Source organism: Natator depressus, chromosome 13, assembly GCF_965152275.1.
Source record: "Natator depressus isolate rNatDep1 chromosome 13, rNatDep2.hap1, whole genome shotgun sequence".
In the NCBI taxonomy this organism is placed as follows: domain Eukaryota; kingdom Metazoa; phylum Chordata; order Testudines; family Cheloniidae; genus Natator; species Natator depressus.
This window is the reverse complement of record NC_134246.1, coordinates 408198-427137: the sequence shown is the minus strand read 5'-3', so window position 1 is coordinate 427137 and position 18940 is coordinate 408198. Positions and strand designations below refer to the sequence as shown.

The window sequence follows — 18940 nt, the reverse complement described above, 5'->3', positions numbered from 1 at the left end:
TGCAGGACTGGGTCTGTAGATGTTTTAAATACTCAGTTTTAATAGCCTCAGGTGTTGTTTGAAACAGAGGTAGGGAATTTTATTTTTATACATTCTCTTTCACCTGACAAAGGCCTTTTGACATAGTTTCTGTGACATTTGATAATTTCACGTAAAAGAAAGTTTTAAAATTGGCCTGATTTCACTGGTGACTCCGCAGTCTGGAGTTTAAAATCCACGTCTCCCACTGCACAGTATCAGGCACCAAAAGCAAAGGGCAAGTGTTTGATTTGTATTGCAGGGGCAAAGCTGGTATTTACTGTATATCAAACTGTGATTTTTTTTCTTAAACACATACTGTGAACTGTTGACAACCCAACAATTCCTGCAAGGAACCCAGTCTGGATGACTCTGTTCTCAATCTCATTGAGCCCAACGGAGTGGCACAGCCTGTAAATCGGGGCAGAATTTGATCTACCTTGTTCAGCTTTCGGTGGACTCTGCGCTTCATGCTATAGTCATCAACTCGAGACCATGTCAGCATTTCCAGGGGTTTGTCACAGAGACAGAAAAACACCATTGGAGCTGGAACACAGCCAGCAAGATCTCAGCCCAGAAAGAAACATGCAAGACTCTCTCATTCCCTGCTTTTACTGTATAAAACTCTAAAATCAGCCAGTCTGGAGGAACAGCTTATTGGGGGACTTTGAAAATGTATGCAAAATGGCCAAAATCTGTAACTCTGAGAAGGGCCTGCTGCACTTGCTCTCTAGATAAAGGAGGTAGGGGAGCATCTGCAGGTTTTATGAGAGAAACCTCAGCACAATCTGATGCTGCATCTAAGCTGAGCTTCCTGGAAAACAGAGTCCACAATCTATTAAACTAGAGTCTGCAGGTTTCAAACACTCTGTAAATATCAGGCTCTCATGTGCGATTGAAACGTGTCCTGGAGAAATAGTTTGCATTTGAAATTTCCCCAGGAGAACAGAAATGACAGCTCAGGCTGTACCTGCAAGGCACGCAGAGAGCCGAGTGTTGCCGCTCTCATTCCCCAGGCCATCCAAGTACCCTCAGAGCAGGAGGGAGCAGCTCACTTCACCCCAAACAGTCTCATACTCTGTCCTGACTCTCAAACTGTACTGCCTTGTGGTTCATTGGTTTGAACGTCACACGAGCGCTTAGCCCATGCTTGCTGCTATTCACATAACTGGTTCCGTAACCGGTGTTAATTTAAAAACACATTAAAAAGGAGGAAAAAACTAACTTTAAGGAACATTCAGAAGGGCACAAGTGAACAAGAGGCAGCGTTGGGCTGCCACCCCGTCCCCTTGTGGCATCTGGGGGTACTGCCTGGGTCTCTCACGGTTAGGGCTCCGGGCGGAGGCATGCTACATGGGAGGCACTCAGTGCTTTACGGTATTGGGCCCCAAACGAGCGGCAGGAGCTGGACGCAAAGGACAAGCAAAACCTTTCCCAGGTGTTTGCTGGTTACAGCACATGCTCCCAGACGGTCTTGGCAGAGATGCCTATTGGGCATTTGGGAGCCACATTTTAAAGGAGGAGAGCGCCTGTTTCAGTACAGTTATTTTTAGTTTATGAGAAAACGTGGCTCCACTGAGAGCGAGCGAGCGAGCCCTGGCTCTGCCGAAAGGCAACAGGGGAGACCCTGGTGCATACAGCAGCCTGCGGTTAGCAGGGGCTCCTTGAGAAAGGGCAAATGTACCAATCTCCTGGTGGCTGCTGGCAGGGGCTGGCCTGATCCTGGTCATGTGAATAAATAGGTCATTTAACTCTCCACGTTTAGACAAGAGCGAAGAACAAACATGACTAAAGGAATCTCGAATGGTTTCTTTTAAGGGTAACATTGGCGTGGGGTGAGCTGCAGCCATCGGAGTGCCTAGATACTGCAGCGAGGGGTGCTCTAGGAATCCCTAGGACTGACAGAGACACTTGTGACGATCTCCCCGTTGTCATGTACATATTGTACAGGGCAAGTACCTGGAGAGGGGGCCCTGCCCAGTCACAGGACAGAGAACGGCTGATCTGCTTTACAGTCACTCCAGCTTCCCGAAGTCACTGCCACAGCTCCGGCTCCAGCCGGACCCCCAGGAGGCCTCGTTCCCTGAGTCCAGGGCTGCAATGGCGCCTGGACAGCCTAGGAAGGTGGCAAGGGTCACTGGGGTTTCCAGTACCACCCAGCTCGGATCCCAGGGTGTGCAGAGTGACAGCCCTTTGCCAAGCCGCGCCGGGGCACAGACCCTAACCCACCATGACCCCGCCAAGCCCAGGCTGGGGCGTTAGGGCCCTGCCGCATGCTGTAACGGCAGCATCAGCCCAGTGACTCGAGCAGGAGGATGTAAAGCAGATGAGTTTGTGCCCAGTTCTTTGCCCAGTGAGGCCCCTCTGAGCACTGCAGCTGGGGGAATGAGCCCAGCCCCACAGCCCCTCGAACAGGGCTCAGGGGAGTCACCAAAGGGCTTTAAACCCGATCCAGCCCAAGATTCACTGCAACGGCCCCAGGCCCCCAAACCTCACGGCTCGGCCCCGCCCAAGCAGCCCCCAGGACCCGAGCCCTGGCCCGCAGCCCCGGCTCTGCCCGGAGCGGGGGGGACCCAGCCTGGAGCGGCAGGAAAGTTTGCAGCGAGGGGCGAGCCGCGGAAGTTGGGCTTCTCCTCGCCCCTCTGCTCAGAGGGGGCCTGGCACGGGGCGACCCGCCGCCCCGGACCCCGCCGCCTGCCCGGGCTGCAGCCCCAGGAGCCGGCGGGCAGCGCTCGCTCTGCGCCCCGGCAGCGCCCGGCTCCGGCTCCGGCTCCGGCTCCGGCTCCGGCTCCGGCTCCAGCCCCGTCCCCGTCCGCGGCTCTTACCTCGGGCGGCGGCTCCTGCCGGCGGCTCCGGCGCGGGCTGGGGGAAGGGGCATGGCCCGCAGCCGGCAGGGGACCGGCCGGAGCCGCTCGCGGCCAGCGCAGCCCGGCTCCCGGTGCCGAGCCGGCAGAGCGAGCGGCGCGGCTGGAGTGTGACTGGGGCGCCGGGGCGGGGAGAGCCGCCTCCCGCCCCGCCCCGCCCCGGCCCGGCCCGGCTCGGCTCGGCCCGGCCCGGCCCGGCCCGGCCCCTGCTGGAGACGCGCAGCGCGGCCGGGGCTCTCGCGGGGCTCCGGCCGGGGTCGGCCGGCGGCGCAGGGAACGGGGGGCTTTGTGCCACGCCCCACACCCGCATCCGGGGATCCCCCCACGGGCCCCCATGCACCCCCATCTTCCCTCCCCACACGGCCCCCCATGCACCCCATCCTCTATCCCTCACACCCATCCGGGGATCCCACACACACGGCCCCCATGCACCCCCATCCTCCATCCCCACACCCCATCCAGGGATTCCCCCACGGCCCCCATGCACCCCCATCCTCCACCCCCACACGGCCCCCCATGCACCCCCATCCTCTATCCCCACTCGGCCCCCCATGCACCTCCATCCCTCACACAGCCCCCCTATGCACCCCCATCCTCCCTCCCCACACCCATCCGGGGATCCCCCCCACACGGCCCCCATGCACTCCCATCCTCCCCACACCCCATCCAGGGATTCCCCCCACGGCCACCATGCACCCCCATCCTCCATCCCTCACACAGCCCCCCTATGCACCTGCATCCTCCCTCCCCACACCCATCTGGGGATCCCCCACACACGGCCCCCCACACTCCATCCTGGAGATCCATCCCCCACATGGCCCCCCTATCCTCCATCCCCCACATGGCCCCCCATGCACCCGCATCCACCCTCCCCCACAGCCCATCCCGGTGTTCCCCTCCCCCACACTGCCTCCCTCAGCACCCCCATCCAGTGCCAGCCTGTCGCGTTCTGCCCCACTGTCCCATCGCTCAGACAGCTCCATACAGGCCAAGGGCAATGGGCAGCCCTACAGCCAGTACTAGACATTGGCAGCCCTCCACGGGCAGACCCAGTGCTAAGACGGTTGTAGTCCCAGCCAAGCTGCGCGTGGGGGTGAACTAACTCCTCACAAGGCGCGCCAAAGCCGAGTGGGAGTCAAAGTAACAATTGCAAAACTCAGGGACTTCTCTGGGCGCTGTTTCCCTCCACCCCCGCCCAGCCCAGCCCAGCAGAAGTCACACCGCCGAGTTTCTATCAGGCTGCACAGAGCCAGGGCACTGACAAACAGGAATAGTTCGTTTTTAGGCTGAAAAGCCGCCAGCCCTGAGGCGAGCATGGTGCCGTTGAACCGCAGACAGTTACACGACCCAACAGTTTACAACAAGAAGTGAAGAAGAAACCTGGGTGCAGCTGAAACTGCCCATGAACTGTAGGGAGCTCAGTGTAACCACCCGTCAGGCTCTGGCCAGGACACAGGCGCTGACAGCCGGCAGGGGATCTTTACTGATCTCAACTGGTCGGGAGCTGAGGGTCCTCCAGGATCACAGCACTCCTGGCCCCGTGCTGGGGTGCTGGGTCAGCAGCGCACCAATGGAGTCCGTGCCTCTTGCAGCACCAGCTTCTGAGCAGGGTCAGTGCTGCTGACTACAGGGGGTCTGCGCATCTCAGAGCCAAAGGGAGAGGGGCGGGATGAGTTGGGAGCCATAACCCCTGCGGGAGTTCAGGAAGCCAGAGAGAGGCTTCCTGGCATGCAGGGCACAGGCCGTGAGCGAGGCTCAGGAAGGGCACGTCACAACAGAACAGTCTGGAGCTCTGTGCTGCCTCTGGGGTCTGCCAGCAGGGACCTGCCTCCCTGAGGGGGGCTGTGAAGTTTGTGTCCCAACAAACACTAACTCCCAACCCAGAGTGCCCAGGCCACAGCCCGAGGGATGTCCACCCCCTCCACGGTGCCTGGAATCAGGCTGTCCTCACCCCTGCCTGCTGTACAGACAGCTGGGCCCACTGGTCTCATCAAAGTGCCTGACAAATGCTGAGGTCTGCACAACACGTGTCATGCATGGAGGGAGCTCTCATAATACCCCCTCACCACCTGTCAGGGGGTAGGAAGCCTCCTCTCGGGGCCAGGGACACCCTCCATCTGGACAGTGGGCACAGGGGAGGGGCAGTGCAAGCCCATGTCCAGTGGCCAGCAGGCTAGGTGAGAGGTGGAAGCCCATGGGCATTTGACTGCAGGTGCTCTGCCCCATTTCTGCAGTGCTTGGACCTCCAGCCCCACCTTTGCTCACTCTCTGCAGCAGGGTGATGTTTATTTCTATTCCACAGACCCATCCCCACCGAGTATGGGGTGACAAGCGCTGCTGTTGGCGGGGCTGGACTCCTCTCTCTTTGACTCTCTACAGGAACTTGGCACAGCTAGCCAGGGCCCTGTCCCAGGTCTTCTCTACACAGCCAAGGGCTGGTCGGCCTGAGGCCAAGCTCATCTGACCCCAGACACCGAGCAGGGGTTTTATTACAGCCCCTTCCAGGATGGCTGGAATTTCCAACACTCAGGAGAGATGTACAGACAATGTCCTGAGATTGGAGATGAATAGCTCAGACTGGAGAGCAGGCCAGGACCACCCGGAGCGCCATGGGAGAAAGGCACAAGAAGGGAAAGGGATGGGAAGAGCAGAACCCAGCCCCAGGACTCTGCTTTCCAGGGTGAACTGGCCTTCCACATGCTGCTCCCTCGGTGGGGTTCCTCCAGGCTCCCTCTGTCCTTGAATTCCTCTTTCCCTCTTCCATCTGAAGCCTGTCCACATTCCCTTCCCTTGCTGGCATTTCCCTTCCACTTTCATGCCACCTCTTTAATTCTCAGAATGGCTGAAACCCTCCTCAGTCTCCCTCGGAATCTGCTGCCTTCCCCTTTAGCTCTAAGGGGATTTCATCCCCATCTGGCTTCTCTCTCACTGTTTATCCCCCTCATTGATCCATACTACCCTTCGAATAGCTACCTTTGTATTTTCTCACTCTTCCCAGTCTGCGGTGCTCTCCCTTCATTCTAGCCCTCCTTCCCCACTCCCTGGGCTCCACGCCCGTCTCTTTATTCTCTCCATCTCGGCCTCTTTTCTCTCTTTCTACCATTCACCTGTTGTCTTTCTGTCTCGGTTTTGTTGTGATTTGTCTTCTCTGCTCTGCCTCTTTCACGTGTCTATTCTCCCTTCTCTCTTTTTACTCCTTCTCTCTGTCTCTTCCCAATCCCCGTGTTCTCCCTCTCTCTGGGTGCCTTTGTCTGTAGCAGTTGAAAGTTAAAAGCTTTCCCAACATGATCTTGAGCAGCTTTCCCTGGCGTTTCATCTCCACAGCACATTTGAAAAACTGCTCAGACTGAAGGGCCGTGACATGAACAACTAAAGAAATATCAGAAAAGAAACAGGGCCTCCCGACACGGGATGGAAATTTGCCATTTTCTCTGAAAAAATCTCCCTGCTTCACAAACACTGAGATTATCTCCCTCCACTGCTCTTGTTAACACAACAAGATAAAAACACTTTACTGGGATTTCCTCCTCTGGTTCTCAGACCTCCAACCTCAAGGAGGCTGCTGCTGGGAGAAGAGATTGGAGCCGTTGGGAGCGCTACAGCCATCCCTCCTGCCCTGGTCCCCGCTGGGAGCGCCCCAGCCGTCCCTGCTGCCCTGGTCCCCGCTGGGAGCGCCCCAGCCGTCCCTGCTGCCCTGGTCCCCGCTGGGAGCGCCCCAGCCGTCCCTGCTGCCCTGGTCCCCGCTGGGAAAGTCCGGAGTAGCTAGGAGCTCCCCGGAGGCAGTACTCCTGCCAGGAGAGGCCGTTCCTGGAGTAGCAGGGAGTTTCCCCTGTGGCTAGAGCCTCTGCTCTCATCCCCACATTACCTCCTGCTGGCCAGAAGACGCTGAGCCCTCCCCTGACAGCCAGTGCCTCCTGGTGGATTTGTCTTTCCTAGGCTGTCTGCCAAAGGCCAGAAGTTGCTCTCTGCTCCATTAGGGCTGGAGTCGCTCCAGAGAGGGACTTCAGGAGAATGCACAGCAGGGAGCTGTGCTGCTTTCAGGCCATTCCTTGCTGGGCTCTCTCGCTGCAGCCTTTGCTTTGCAGGGTTTCTTTCACCTGTGAGCGGGGAGAGGGAGACACTGAGCTTAGCTGAGGTTAGTGGGAGCAAGAGTGTGGGGGGGGGGGGGGGGCTCTGAGTTGCCTGACACTGCCAAGCTCTGTAATAGGGAGCAGGTGTTTCTGTGGGAATGCCTCGCTGAGAAGCCCATGCCGCCTGCTCTCCCTACGCTCTGAACCCCGCTGCCGCTCCCCTGCTGGAGCAATGGATCCAGCTGCAGAAGAGTGGGACGAGCTCTGTGACTCCCCACTCTGGTGACAGAGCCAGCGCCCATTAATTGAAACCTCCATCCACTGTCCATGGCTGGCTGGCTGGCTGGCTATCCATCTCCCCGTCCAGCCAGCCAGCCAGCCCTCCCTCCACTGTCATGCATACTCAGCCGACCCTTGTATCCACGTGCAGCCTTTCTGAGGGAGCAGCAGGGCCAGCAGCCAAGTGCTCAGAACACGGCTGGGGCAATACGGCAAAGCCGCTCACCACATTGGGGGCAGGCCAGGCTCCACGCACGAGGCCGAGGGGGCCCCGAGATGCGGGCCAGGCTCAGCGCCAGGCAGAGGGGGAGCTCCAAGGGGCACCCTCCCGGGCTCCCGCCTCCCCTTGCTCTGGGCTCGGTGCAGGTGGGCGGCCAACACCCACCTCTCCCAGGGCCCAGGATCCACCCTGGGCAGCCGGGCCCTGCAGCACCCAGCTGGGGAGCGGCAGCCTCTGCTGGTGGCAGCCGGAACTGCAGGACGCCGCCATCTGCTCAGTCAGGGCGCAGCCGCGTCTCACCAGAGACCGATTTCGATCCTGTACAGCCGCAGCCTTCGTGACAAGATCACGAGAGTTGGCAGCTCTCCAAACCTGCCCCAAGCCAAGCCAGCTTTCCTCAGCGTAGCCTGGCCGGATGGCCATACCCAGGCCTGGCCTGCCCCTTTAGCCTACCGTGACCACCCCCGTTCCCCCTCGTCCCCCGCGGACGGGTACACTGCCCACCCCGCCCCCTTGCCTCCCCACCCCTGGGGCCAGGCACACAGACCCCTGAGTGGGTGAGGTGGGGCCAAACTCAGTACTGCCAACTCCAGATGTTCAAAACGCACGAGTCAGGCTCACCAAAATCATGAGATTGGCGTTAAAATAATGAGATTGTATGAAAACAATAGATGTGGGGTTCTTTTTATTTGCCTTCTGCTTTTTGAGCCTGTATGTGCACTGGGAATCACAGTCTGAATTTTCTCCCCAACCACGAGAGCTAGAAACTTACTTTTTCTTTAAGAATGAAGGCTGAAATCATCACAGATCCACTTGACTCTAGGAGCTGGGCCTGTAAGAACACAATAATTATCATGAGACTCATGACAAAATCGTGAGAGTTTGCCACACTGCAAACACCCCACCCTGCTGCCCCACAGCCATTCCCCACATGGTGGCACCTTGCACTGCTGCTGGGGCATCGGGCTGGACGCTCCCTGTCATGCTTGGGGCCATACTGAACTGTCCTCAGAAGTTGGGAGCCAGCAATTGGTTCTGAGGCAGCCCCAGCATCCAGGTCCCTGCCCCCGTCCCATGTAGCTGGGCGAGGCTGGCAGTTCTCCCCAGTCTTTATTCTCCCCGAGTACTGTGTCATTTGCAGACTCCATCGTGTCAGCCCAGTGATTAGATTCCGATGCCTTTATGAATAATTTGTTGCGCAATTATAAAGCAAATATTTAATTGAACTTTATGTAAAATGTGCTGGTGCATTTGTGTGCCAAGCCTCCTGCTTTGGGACAGGGCTTGCAGGACTCCACGGTAGGCCCCAAGAACAACAGAGGAGTCTGAAACCACACCACCAAATAGCTCCCTCTCTGCCCCCCAGGAGCCCGCAGCCTGCACACAGTGAGACACCAGGGGCCCTGAGCCTCTCTGCTGGCAAGTTCCTGGGCTGGGAGACATGAGGGGGAACGACCCTGCACTGGCCCCAGTGGATAAACAAGATGTGACCTCCTACAGTCACTTCCCACAGTGAGCCTGGCCCCAGCCAGCTCTATGCGACTGCATCTTTATCAGAACAAAATGTGGGGATCTGGCTGACATAGGTCAGAGCATTTTACTGGTTCCAGGTCAGCTGTGTGACTGTGGTTACTATGCAAACACCACGGGACATCTCCATCCAGCTCCTAGGTGTTGTCCCTGCAGAAGGCCCCTCCATGGTTGGCCCTTTGTGGACAGTCTTTCCAGAGAGGACTGACTGGGCCATGGAGCCTGAATTTCCTTCTCCTTCCAGGGCAGGGCAGGAGCACATTGACCGGGAAACTTATACTTCCGCTGCCAGTGCGGGAAGAGGGGCCTAGCCTCCGGACCTGCCAGTCCAACACATTTCACCCAGCTCTAAATTCATGCTGAGAAAGGACTGCAGGCAGCAGGATGCCTGGCCCAGGCAGAGGGGAAAGGGCCATTCCAGGATAACATACTGGGGTCGACGGCCTATCTGAAAACACTCCGTGCACCATTAGTGCTCCCTGACATCATCCAGGAGGCCGGGGCGGGAAGGGCCCAGGTGGAAGAGTCTGGAAACAGCTCGGATTGTCCATGGCATCATCTGTGTAGGAAAAAGCCCATATCAGCAAAACCAAAGGAAGGGGATGAAATCCTCATTTACTGTGGTCTGTAAAAGGCTGGAGTTATTTCCAGCAGTGGAGAATTTGAAACGGAAAGAGGAAAATGAGCAAGCTGAAAAGATCAGAGGTTCCTTTTCAAACCAGTATCTAGTGCAGGTAATTGGTAACTGACCTAGGGGGCTGCTGAAATTGACCTAATCCCACAGTTTCCATTGCACTGAGTAGTTCCAGAGGCAGAGGCAGGAGAAGCAGTGGTGTGTGGCAGCTCTGGAGTGATAAGGTGGGCTGCAGGGGTTAACAGCAGGGTCTGCAGGCAGCCAGCCAAGGAAATTCTGTAAACTGGAGACACTGAGTGCAGCAGGGGGCATTAGTGAGGCCGAGGAAAGAGGGAGCTTTGTGCAGGGCTGGCCCTGCCCTATGAGGTGGCGTTCACATGATCACATGAGTAAACGATCTGCGCCTAGGATGTACAGCCCTGCACAGCTATCTCTGGCCCGTCTGTTCCCCCTCATGGAACACAGTTCTCCCTGACTAACAGGTTCCAAACTCCCCTGATCCTGGTCCCTGCAAACCTCCCATTGGTTTCAAAGGGAACAGAATGGAGCCCTGGGTGATCTCGAACAAGGAGCCTTGTAAGCTGTGCCAGGCAGGCACCTGGCCTGTACTTGTCTCTTGCACAGCATTGAGCACCCTGAGCCTGTTTGCACTGATAAGGGAGGTTTCAGAGCCTCTGGGCATCTGGAGCCGCTGCTGAGGATGTGAGGATGGGGAGCCATTGCAGATCCAGCTGACGGGGAAGCTCTGCCTGGATCAGCCCAGCAGGTCAGGCACCATTCTGCTCACATGTGCTGGGAGCCAGAGTCCCAGCTCAGTGGGGAGGGCTGGGGGAACTTCCGCCGCCTGTCTGGAGTGGGTTTCACCGTACAAGCAGCAGCGGGTGCATGGTTATCCATTTCTCCGGACATGCCACAGTTAAGAGCCACTCCTCATGGGGTATCCGGAGAGAGCCCAAAGTTGCCCCCCTCTCCTGGGACATCTCCTGTGCGCACTTCCTTGCCCCTGCTCTCACTTGGTATCTGCTCTCTGTCAGTCCCTCTCGCTCTGCTCTTTCAGCTCTATTCCCAGCTGCTCTCCTGCTGCATCACGCACCCCCATCGATTCCCATTCACGGGCTTGCTCACTGCCGCGCACTCCAGGAGCAGTCCCATTAGCAGTCCGCCCATGCAGTCCCCTCTGGACACTCCCCCTGCTTCCCAGCCCTTGATGCTTTTTTCACTCACAGGCATTAAGGTATCTTTCAAGTGGCACCTTTCCACTTAGCCTGCATTCCAGGCGGCTCTTTCATAAACAAGTGCTTGGCAGGCTCTGTACTGTTTGCTCGGCTTCACGCTTTCGTCTCCTATGTGAGCTGTGCCTGGCTTGAAAGCTGCCACTCAGCCTAAAGAACACAAGGCAAAGGTGGCGTTAGAGACTTGGAATCAGTGTAGGCGGCTCCCAGACTGGTTTTCAGAGAGTCCAATGGAGTGCACTTAGATCAGCCCAGAGGAGGGTGGATGATGCAGTATGGAGAGGCCTGGACTAAAGGACACAGGGTGTCTTGCGCTGTAGTGTGTCTACACAAAGACCTTGATGCAGGCTTAGCGCACTGCATGTCCTTCTAACATACTCGTTAGTTCATGCAAATCACAGGCTGCATGCAGGAATCTCAGGGCTTGAACTCAGGCCCAGGTTACACAGGAGGACAGACAGACTGGATGATCAGAATGGTCCCTGCTGATCTAACCCTCATTAGATGCATCATGTAAACACAAGATATCACAGCCCAGTGCAGAGCAAGGGAACGGGCATGATCCCCTTTCATGTGGGGTGTGAGCTGTAGTCCAAGGATGACCCAACGCAGATGGAGGGCGAGTGCTGACTGAAGGGCTTTGTCAATGGAGCTCGTCAATCCCCAACACGGCCTGCCCTTGGAAATGCCAAACACCCCAAACTGTGGGCCTGGGAGTCCCTGGATCATCTCAGCCTTGTCAGGGGATCTGTGCTGAGCCATGGGCTTGGGGATCCCTAGCTTGGCCCAGCCCTGTCAGGGGATCTACTCTGTGAGCCCTGGGCCTGGGGGTCCCTGGCTCATCTCAGCCTTGTCAGGGGATCTGCGCTGAGCCATGGGCTTGGGGGTCCCTAGCCCACCCCACCCTGCACCCTGCCCACACAGTACCACACCCCATCCTATGCTGCAACCTACTCCTATCCCAGGAGTTCCTGTCCCCCAGGCACTCCTGCACTCTCTATCCCCCAGGAAGCGCTTGCCTCCAGCAGACCACCAGCCTTACCCGCAGCTTCCCACTCCAACTCCCCACCAACATCCTTGAGCACCTTCCCCAGCCAGAGCTGCCAAGTTTGGCTCGGTTCCAAGTCCTACCCCTCCACTGCTAGGGACAGGCAGCATGGATTACAAGTTTAAGCTTATGATCCTGCAAATTATTTGCAAATATGCAAATTAGCTAAAACATTTGCAAAAAAAATGTCAGACATGGCCCAAAACAAAACTCGTCCTCTCTGTTCCCATCTCTGGGAATCTGGCAGCACACAGCTCCATGGCTGAGGCCAGGACGCTATTGGGGGTGAGCAGGAATTAGAACCACAAAACCACATTCTTCAAACCTCTCAGGGACCAACCCCAATTCCCATTCTCCTCATCTGCTCCTAGAGATCTTGTGCAAACTCCCCTCATGGTGCCCATCTTATCACCCCCCTTCTCTCTGAGTCGCTCACAGACAGACAACAGCATGAATTGTTTCTCATATACCGCACCGCTCCAGAGAAGAGCTCACTCGCACTCTGCCATCTCACGCATCTTTGCCACCTGCTTCCCTGTTGGTCAGATAGCAACTTTAGAAACCCCTCAGATGTTTCCATTAGGCCGTTTAATCTCTAATGTAGGTCCTCAGCTAAACAGATTTCACTCCCTCATATGCTCTTTTTTATCCCTCTTCTATCAAATGTTGACAAAAGCGCCGCAAATTCATGTGCATCAGAGTTCATATCTGCAGGCTCCAGGCCGCGGGTCCCTTGCTGGATGAGCTTGGATCTAGTTGTGCTTGATTGCACCTCTCTGGCACCACCTGCTGGGGATGCAGCCATGGAGCCACTCTAAACTGCCAGCTTTAAGGGATGGAGATTATTATCCAAATCAAGTTTTTCAGATTTAATCTTCTGATTTCCTTCTGAATTAGAAGCCTTACTTCGCTCTTCCTTGGCAGCCCCTTAGACTGGATTCCTCTTCAATAAGCAGCTGAGCTGGGGACTTCCAGTCTCCCACTGGAGCAGTGCAGGAGACTAGAATGCTTTTGTAGGTACTGGAGCAGATCCCCAACTGGTATAAATGGCTAGCTCCATTGAAGTCTCTCCCCTACTGGACTCCATGGAGCTCTGCTGATTTCTAGCTCGATCTAGCTCAATATCCTTCCTGTCCACTGACTTTTCCATCTGATTCATAATCGTCTGGGCCAATGCCCCAGCAAGGCCATTTGTTTGAAGATCGTTAGGATTCAAAGTCGTGTGCTCAAAATCCCAGTTACTTGCTAACTCTCTACATTCTGAGTGGTCAAATTGTGGCCCATTATCTCTCAGCGTGTATGGAATCCCATGCTTTGCAAAAAGAGATTTCAGGTTCTGTTCAACTGTTTTACTGTTGGTGTCTTGCAATTTCAGGATACAGAGAATAATAAGTATCAAAGATCCTATCAAATTTCCTTGCCAGGTAAACAAGTCAGAATCTTCTACAGCCCCCACTTGAGGTAGGGTCTTACTCCTGTGAGAGGTGTAGCATGGTCAGCGCATAGTTCTCTGTGCCGAGATACAGTGTTTCCTAAAGTAGAAATCAACAAATTTATTAGTTAGTCTCTAAGGTGCCACAAGCACTCCTTTTCTTTTTGCGAATACAGACTAACACGGCTGCTACTCTGAAACCCGACATGAATGGGTGACCTAGGAATAACCCTATGGCAGTAAAGTCACAAGATTACTGTAAAAGATGTGCCAATAGGTGATATTAAAGAAAACTAGATTGCAATAAACTACCATGTATTGTCCAAGACCACAAGACACCTGATTGTAATACGGAATGTCCTGTCCTGACTAAAAGAAAACGAGTACTTGTGGCACCTTAGAGACTAACAAATTTATTTGAGCATAAGCTTTCGTGAGCTACAGCTCACCTGTAGCTCACGAAAGCTTATGCTCAAATAAATTTGTTAGTCTCCAAGATGCCACAAGTACTCCTTTTCTTATTGTAACTTCTGTTCACTGTTTGCCATTCCTTACACTTGTCCATATTGTAACTCAAACTCCATTTTAACTTGTCCCAAACTCCATTTTAAAATCCTGATTCCATTTTGTAAATCCTGCTGCAACCTTCATTTTGCAAAACCCTGATGTAATCTGATTAGTGTAGTTTAGATGTGTGAATGAGGTATGTATGGATAATGGAATCAACCTCCAGCCTCAGCCTGTCCTGATGAAATAAAGTGTAAACACCAACGGCTGAAGATGCAGATAACAGCCCTGACAAAGTAAGAGGAGTCCACCCTCAAAAGAAAAGAGCAAAAGTACAATTGAAGAAACGTCAAAGTCAGGTCCTAGGCTGAAAGTCATGTCCGCAATTGACGGGTGATCAATCACACGGAACCCAGAGGCAGCGTGACACAGCAAGACCTATAGACTCTGGATTCAAACTAAAGCCTACAAAAAGGAGGGATGAGATGGAAGACTTTGGAGGGTAACATTCTGCTGCCAACATGGAAGGGCATCGGTGCATGCCCAAAAGAGACCCAGCTCTTCCTTGTGCCCGGCTTTCCTGGCCAGTTAACCGCCACAAGCTACGAACCCAAGCCACAAACTCAAGCTACATTCAGGACTGGTAACTATACAGCAGCTGAAGAACATTTGATGTGTGTGTGTGTATACATAGGTATTAGATATTAGTTATTGGTCATAAATCAAATTGTGTTATAATAAACGTGCCATCTTGTCATGTCCCCTGAAATGATCCTGTGTAGTTTTGTCTGCATAACACTTTCCCTTCACCCACGGTGCCTTTCCCTGGGAAAGCTCTTCAAGTTCTCGCCTGTCCCGATACCACATGACCATGCTCATTGGGTGCTCCCATAACCTAACAGGGACTGAGATGCACAGCAACAAGTTCCACAAACAGCAGGAGCAGGCAGGCGGGTCCAGCCCTTTGCGTCTCCCTCAGCGGCTCTCCGGGACAATCACTCAGTTCTCCAGGGCATATACCATGTTGGCACCAGGCTCAGATCGGAGGCAACAAGCCATTCACTGAGATTCCCCCAAGCTTGCAAAGCCAGCAGCAGGCCTCCTCCTGCCTCACACAACAGCCAGCCCAGGCCTGCTACAAGTATTGATGGCACTGGCTGGCTGTTCCCTTGTAGTCAGGGGCGCTGGAACAGTTTGTACTGGGGGGGTGCCGAGAGCCATTGAACCAAACTGTAAACTCTGTGTGTGATGGAAACGGCTTCCAGCCAGGGGGTGCGGCAGCCCCCCAGTTCCAGTACCTATGCCTGGAATCAGTGTTCCAGCTCAGTCCAGCTGAACAGATGCCATCTGCATGGGCAGGAACCCACAAGGGAGGCAGCTGCCCCAGTTCCACCAGATCTCCTGAGAAGCCCCTTTTCCCAGCAGCAGTGCTAGGCACTATGGGATTGCTTCAGGAGCCCCAGCATGCACAGGGCTGGAAGGGCTGCTGGCAGAAATGATGCTGCTGGGGTGAGACGGCCCAGGCCTTTCCAGGCAGCCAAATCCCCAGCCACCATTTCCTTACCTAGTGCGGACACAGAGAGGGGAGTCGTATTGCAGGGATCCTCTCCCTAATCAACAGGGTAGCACCAGGGAGCCCCAACCCAGCCCTGCTGCCCCCAAAACTTTGATCTCTCCTCAGTTCCTGGCTCTGTTAGAGGCACTGGCAGAAGTCCACCCCCAGCTATGCCATGGGGTGCCCACTATCTGCCAGGAATGACTGGTTCAGCCACACATGGAGCTGCCCACGAGGCTACCTGATAACAGGTCCTTTGTCCTGGCTGAGCCGGTCCCTACAAGTGCAGTGCAGGGAGTTGTGACTCAGGATTTGTCTACACTTAAAATGCTCCAGAAGCATGGCTGCACCGCTGTAGCGTTTCAGTGTAGGTACTAACTACGCCGACAGGAGGGGCTCTCCCATCGGCATAGGGAATCTGCCTCCCAAGAGGTGGTAGCTTGGCTGATGGCGAATTCTTCCATTGCCCTAGCACTGTTTACATGGGGACTTCTGGAAGCTTAACTATGCCGCTTGGGGTGCGTTTTAATAGCCCTGAGCGATGTAGTTACGCTGACCTAATTCTCTAGTGTAGACCAGGCCTCACCTGGTAGGATTTGCAGCGGCACAGTACATTCCTCAATGTGGCTCACAGCACTGCAGGGTCTCTCTCTTCAGCCAGGCCGTCTCTCCCCTGCCCAGAGCTCTCTCTCTCGCCCCCGACCCCAAGAGTCTGTCAGGAATTCCTGTCTGAAAATCCCCCTTCAGAACCTTTGATAATAGGTCACTTCTGGACCATTTGTCTCCTCCTTTTGGCTTCAAAACTGCTTGAGCACATCGTCCTGGTTCCATTCTTACCTCGGCTTTGGATCAGGGCGCTCAGCCGGCCTCACTGCTAGGGGTGGCAGCTGTTTTGCTGAGGCTAAGTGGAGCAGGCTCTTCCCTCCCGTGCTCTGAGAGGATCCACGGGCGACACACAGCCTGGCAGGGTAGTAGTATCTCAGTTAGCCTCCATTTTGTGTACACAGGGCATTGTTCTCTTGCACAACTGCTTCTGGAGTGTTCTTTTCACAAGGCTTATGGTTGTACCTCTCCAGCTGGGAGTGCTCCAGGAGCTGTGTTAGGCCGGCTGCTTTCCTCTCTAGACCTTCAACCACCAGACGCATGCTGGCAATACACGCACAGATCTCACCTGTGCGTCTCTACTTCCACAGATTCTTAGTCTTCTCATTTCTCACTGTCCGAGCAGTGTCTCCAGCTGGGGACATGCCGATCTGTTACCATTAAACAGGGATAAGAGCTAAATCCATTTTCTTGTCCCATTAGATTCCTTTGTCTTCAGAGTCTCTGTATTTGGGGTGAACTCTCCCTGTTTCTCTCCAGTCCCTGTGCCATGGGATCCAGCCTTATCATTCCCTCTGAGCTGTAGTTCCACCTTCCCCTCTGTACTGATGCTATTCCATAGTCAAGTCTTGTTGATGTCATCACCTAAGCATCTTAGAATCTGCCTGCTTGATGACTGGTGCACTCAAATCTCCATCTCTGTCCTGTGCCTTTCCAAGTCTGACTCTCATAACAGGCTCTTTGGTGGCCTGCCAGCACCTGCCCTCTCCTCTGGTTCAAAATCATGCCGTTCCTTTGAGCTTGCATTATGCCAGTTTTTTCCTTGTGACTCCATTACTTCAAGGCCTTGATTGGCTTCCTGTTTTTTTTATGCCTTCAGTTTCTGGTTCGGACCTTAGCATTTCAAGTCCTTCTCTCCGCATGCCTTCTCGCCTGCAGCACGTACAGCCATCTGCAATCTCAGTTCCATTGCTGCTTTTTCTTTGCTACCTGTAGTTTTACCATTTCCCAGGTCTATGTACTGAGCCCGCTTGCCCCATGCTGGGAAAGGCTGTGCCTCATTTTTTGCTCATTGCTTCCACTCAAGGCTTCCGACTAATTATTTACTTATTCCTAATTTGTTCCTTCAGGTCGTATTTTTGTAGAGCACACTAGTGCTTAGAAAAAAGTGCTTTAAATATGCAAGAGAGAAATATTTGACTGAGTGCAATCGAGGGAGACCTCCAACAGAGGCAGAGCCAGGCCTGGAGCTAGCTGAGCAGAGCTCTGATGGAAACAAGCTGTTTGTTCCCAGCTAGAAATGGATCCCCTTTCAGAAAGGCAATATGGAGATGGACAGCCGAATTTTCAGAGTTGGTTGCCAGGTGCCCAGGTCCTGCATGTGAGCTCCAGTTGGCATTTTGGCATTTAATATAGTTCTCTGGGCCCCAAAATGCCCCTTTGAGTGCTGGGCTCTTCCATACCCCTCTTCACCCCCCACCCACCCCACCCCATGTCTGTTCTCCTTTTATTACATCATTATCTTTGGTCCAACTGCAGAGACCTCTTCCTTCTGTGTGCCCCAGCCCAGCCCGTGGCATTCGAGAGAGCTCCCCAGTGGGGCTCAGCGGAAGTTATGTCTTATGCAATAGTGGCCTATAGGGGTGGAGGGATGATAGCACATAGACTCCCGTACACAGTCTGTAAGCCTTACCCTCTGAGCTCCAGGCGTGGCCTGTCTCGGAATAAGGCTAAGGTGTCTTCAGAGCTCAGCTTCCTAGGTTTAACTTAAAACTGCCTTTGGCTCCACAACAGCAGCCTGCCCCAAGCTGGGGAGGGAAAGCACGTTACACAGGCCACTTCCTTCCCTTAAACTTCAAACACACCATCAGCCCTAAATTATTCACCTGTAATCCCTGGAGCTGGCAGCAGCTCAGAGAGGCTCCCACATAGGTGCTGAGAAGGCGACGAGGAAAAAGAACCCCTTAAATTTAAAAACATCTGAGAATTGTAACATGTAAAAATATATTCAGGGCTGAGTTGGGTGGGGGGAGCAGAAAGGGGGAGAGGTTCAGAGAGAGAGAGAGGACAGAAAGTGGGAGCTAGGGAGCTCAAAGATGCAGGGTTCAGAGGTGGAGTCAGGCTTTAAACAACACTCTGCTGCTCAGTGCCAGAGTTTTGATGGCCCAGCCACGCTGGCTCCGTTCTCCCCCTCAGGTCCTATTGTGATAACTGGGCCTAACTGTGAGCATAACTGTGAAACGTGAGTGAACATCTGTAAACTGACACAATACCCTGTAACAACAACCATGGATGGGGATGGTTGCAGAAGGGAGACAGAAAGACTGGATTAGTCCATGTCTGCGCTACCACTTACAGCCATACAACTTACCTCGTCCAGAGGTCTGGATGCCCCGCCCCCACCCCTCCCGAGCTAAGCGCTACGTCAATGGGGAGCTTCTCCCGCTGACAGAGCTACTGCTGCCCTGGGAGAGCTCTCTCCCCTCGGCTTAGAGCGGCTCCATGAGAGAGCTTACAGCGGCGCAGCTGCATCGGGACAGCCATGAGCACTCTCGTGCAGCCAGAGCCCAGGCCAAACGAACAGGTCTCCTGACAGAACTCCCTGACTGGGTTAGGCTCCTGTCTGGCAAACACAACAGTGTGAAACCGAAAATCAATGAACCAAAATTGGTGTGTTAGATACTAGGCCTAATTGATGGCTAAAATAATGACAGGAGGGGCTCTTCCAC

The 18940-nt window shown here is 54.6% G+C and overlaps 1 protein-coding gene across 4 annotated transcripts in view; it reads right to left on the bottom strand.

The window, feature by feature from the left end:
* CDH22 (cadherin 22) overlaps positions 1 to 6886 on the bottom strand; it is a 201429-nt gene extending 194543 nt beyond the window's left edge. For 2 of the 4 annotated variants that reach the window (XM_074969687.1, XM_074969685.1), the window contains exon 1: positions 6748 to 6883. The gene's annotated coding sequence lies outside the window, so the exon portion shown is untranslated. Of the gene's footprint in view, positions 1 to 6747 lie in introns of all 4 variants that reach the window. The other 2 variants (XM_074969688.1, XM_074969690.1) reach the window with 2 other exon arrangements.
* Between the last annotated feature and the right edge of the window lie 12054 nt (positions 6887 to 18940).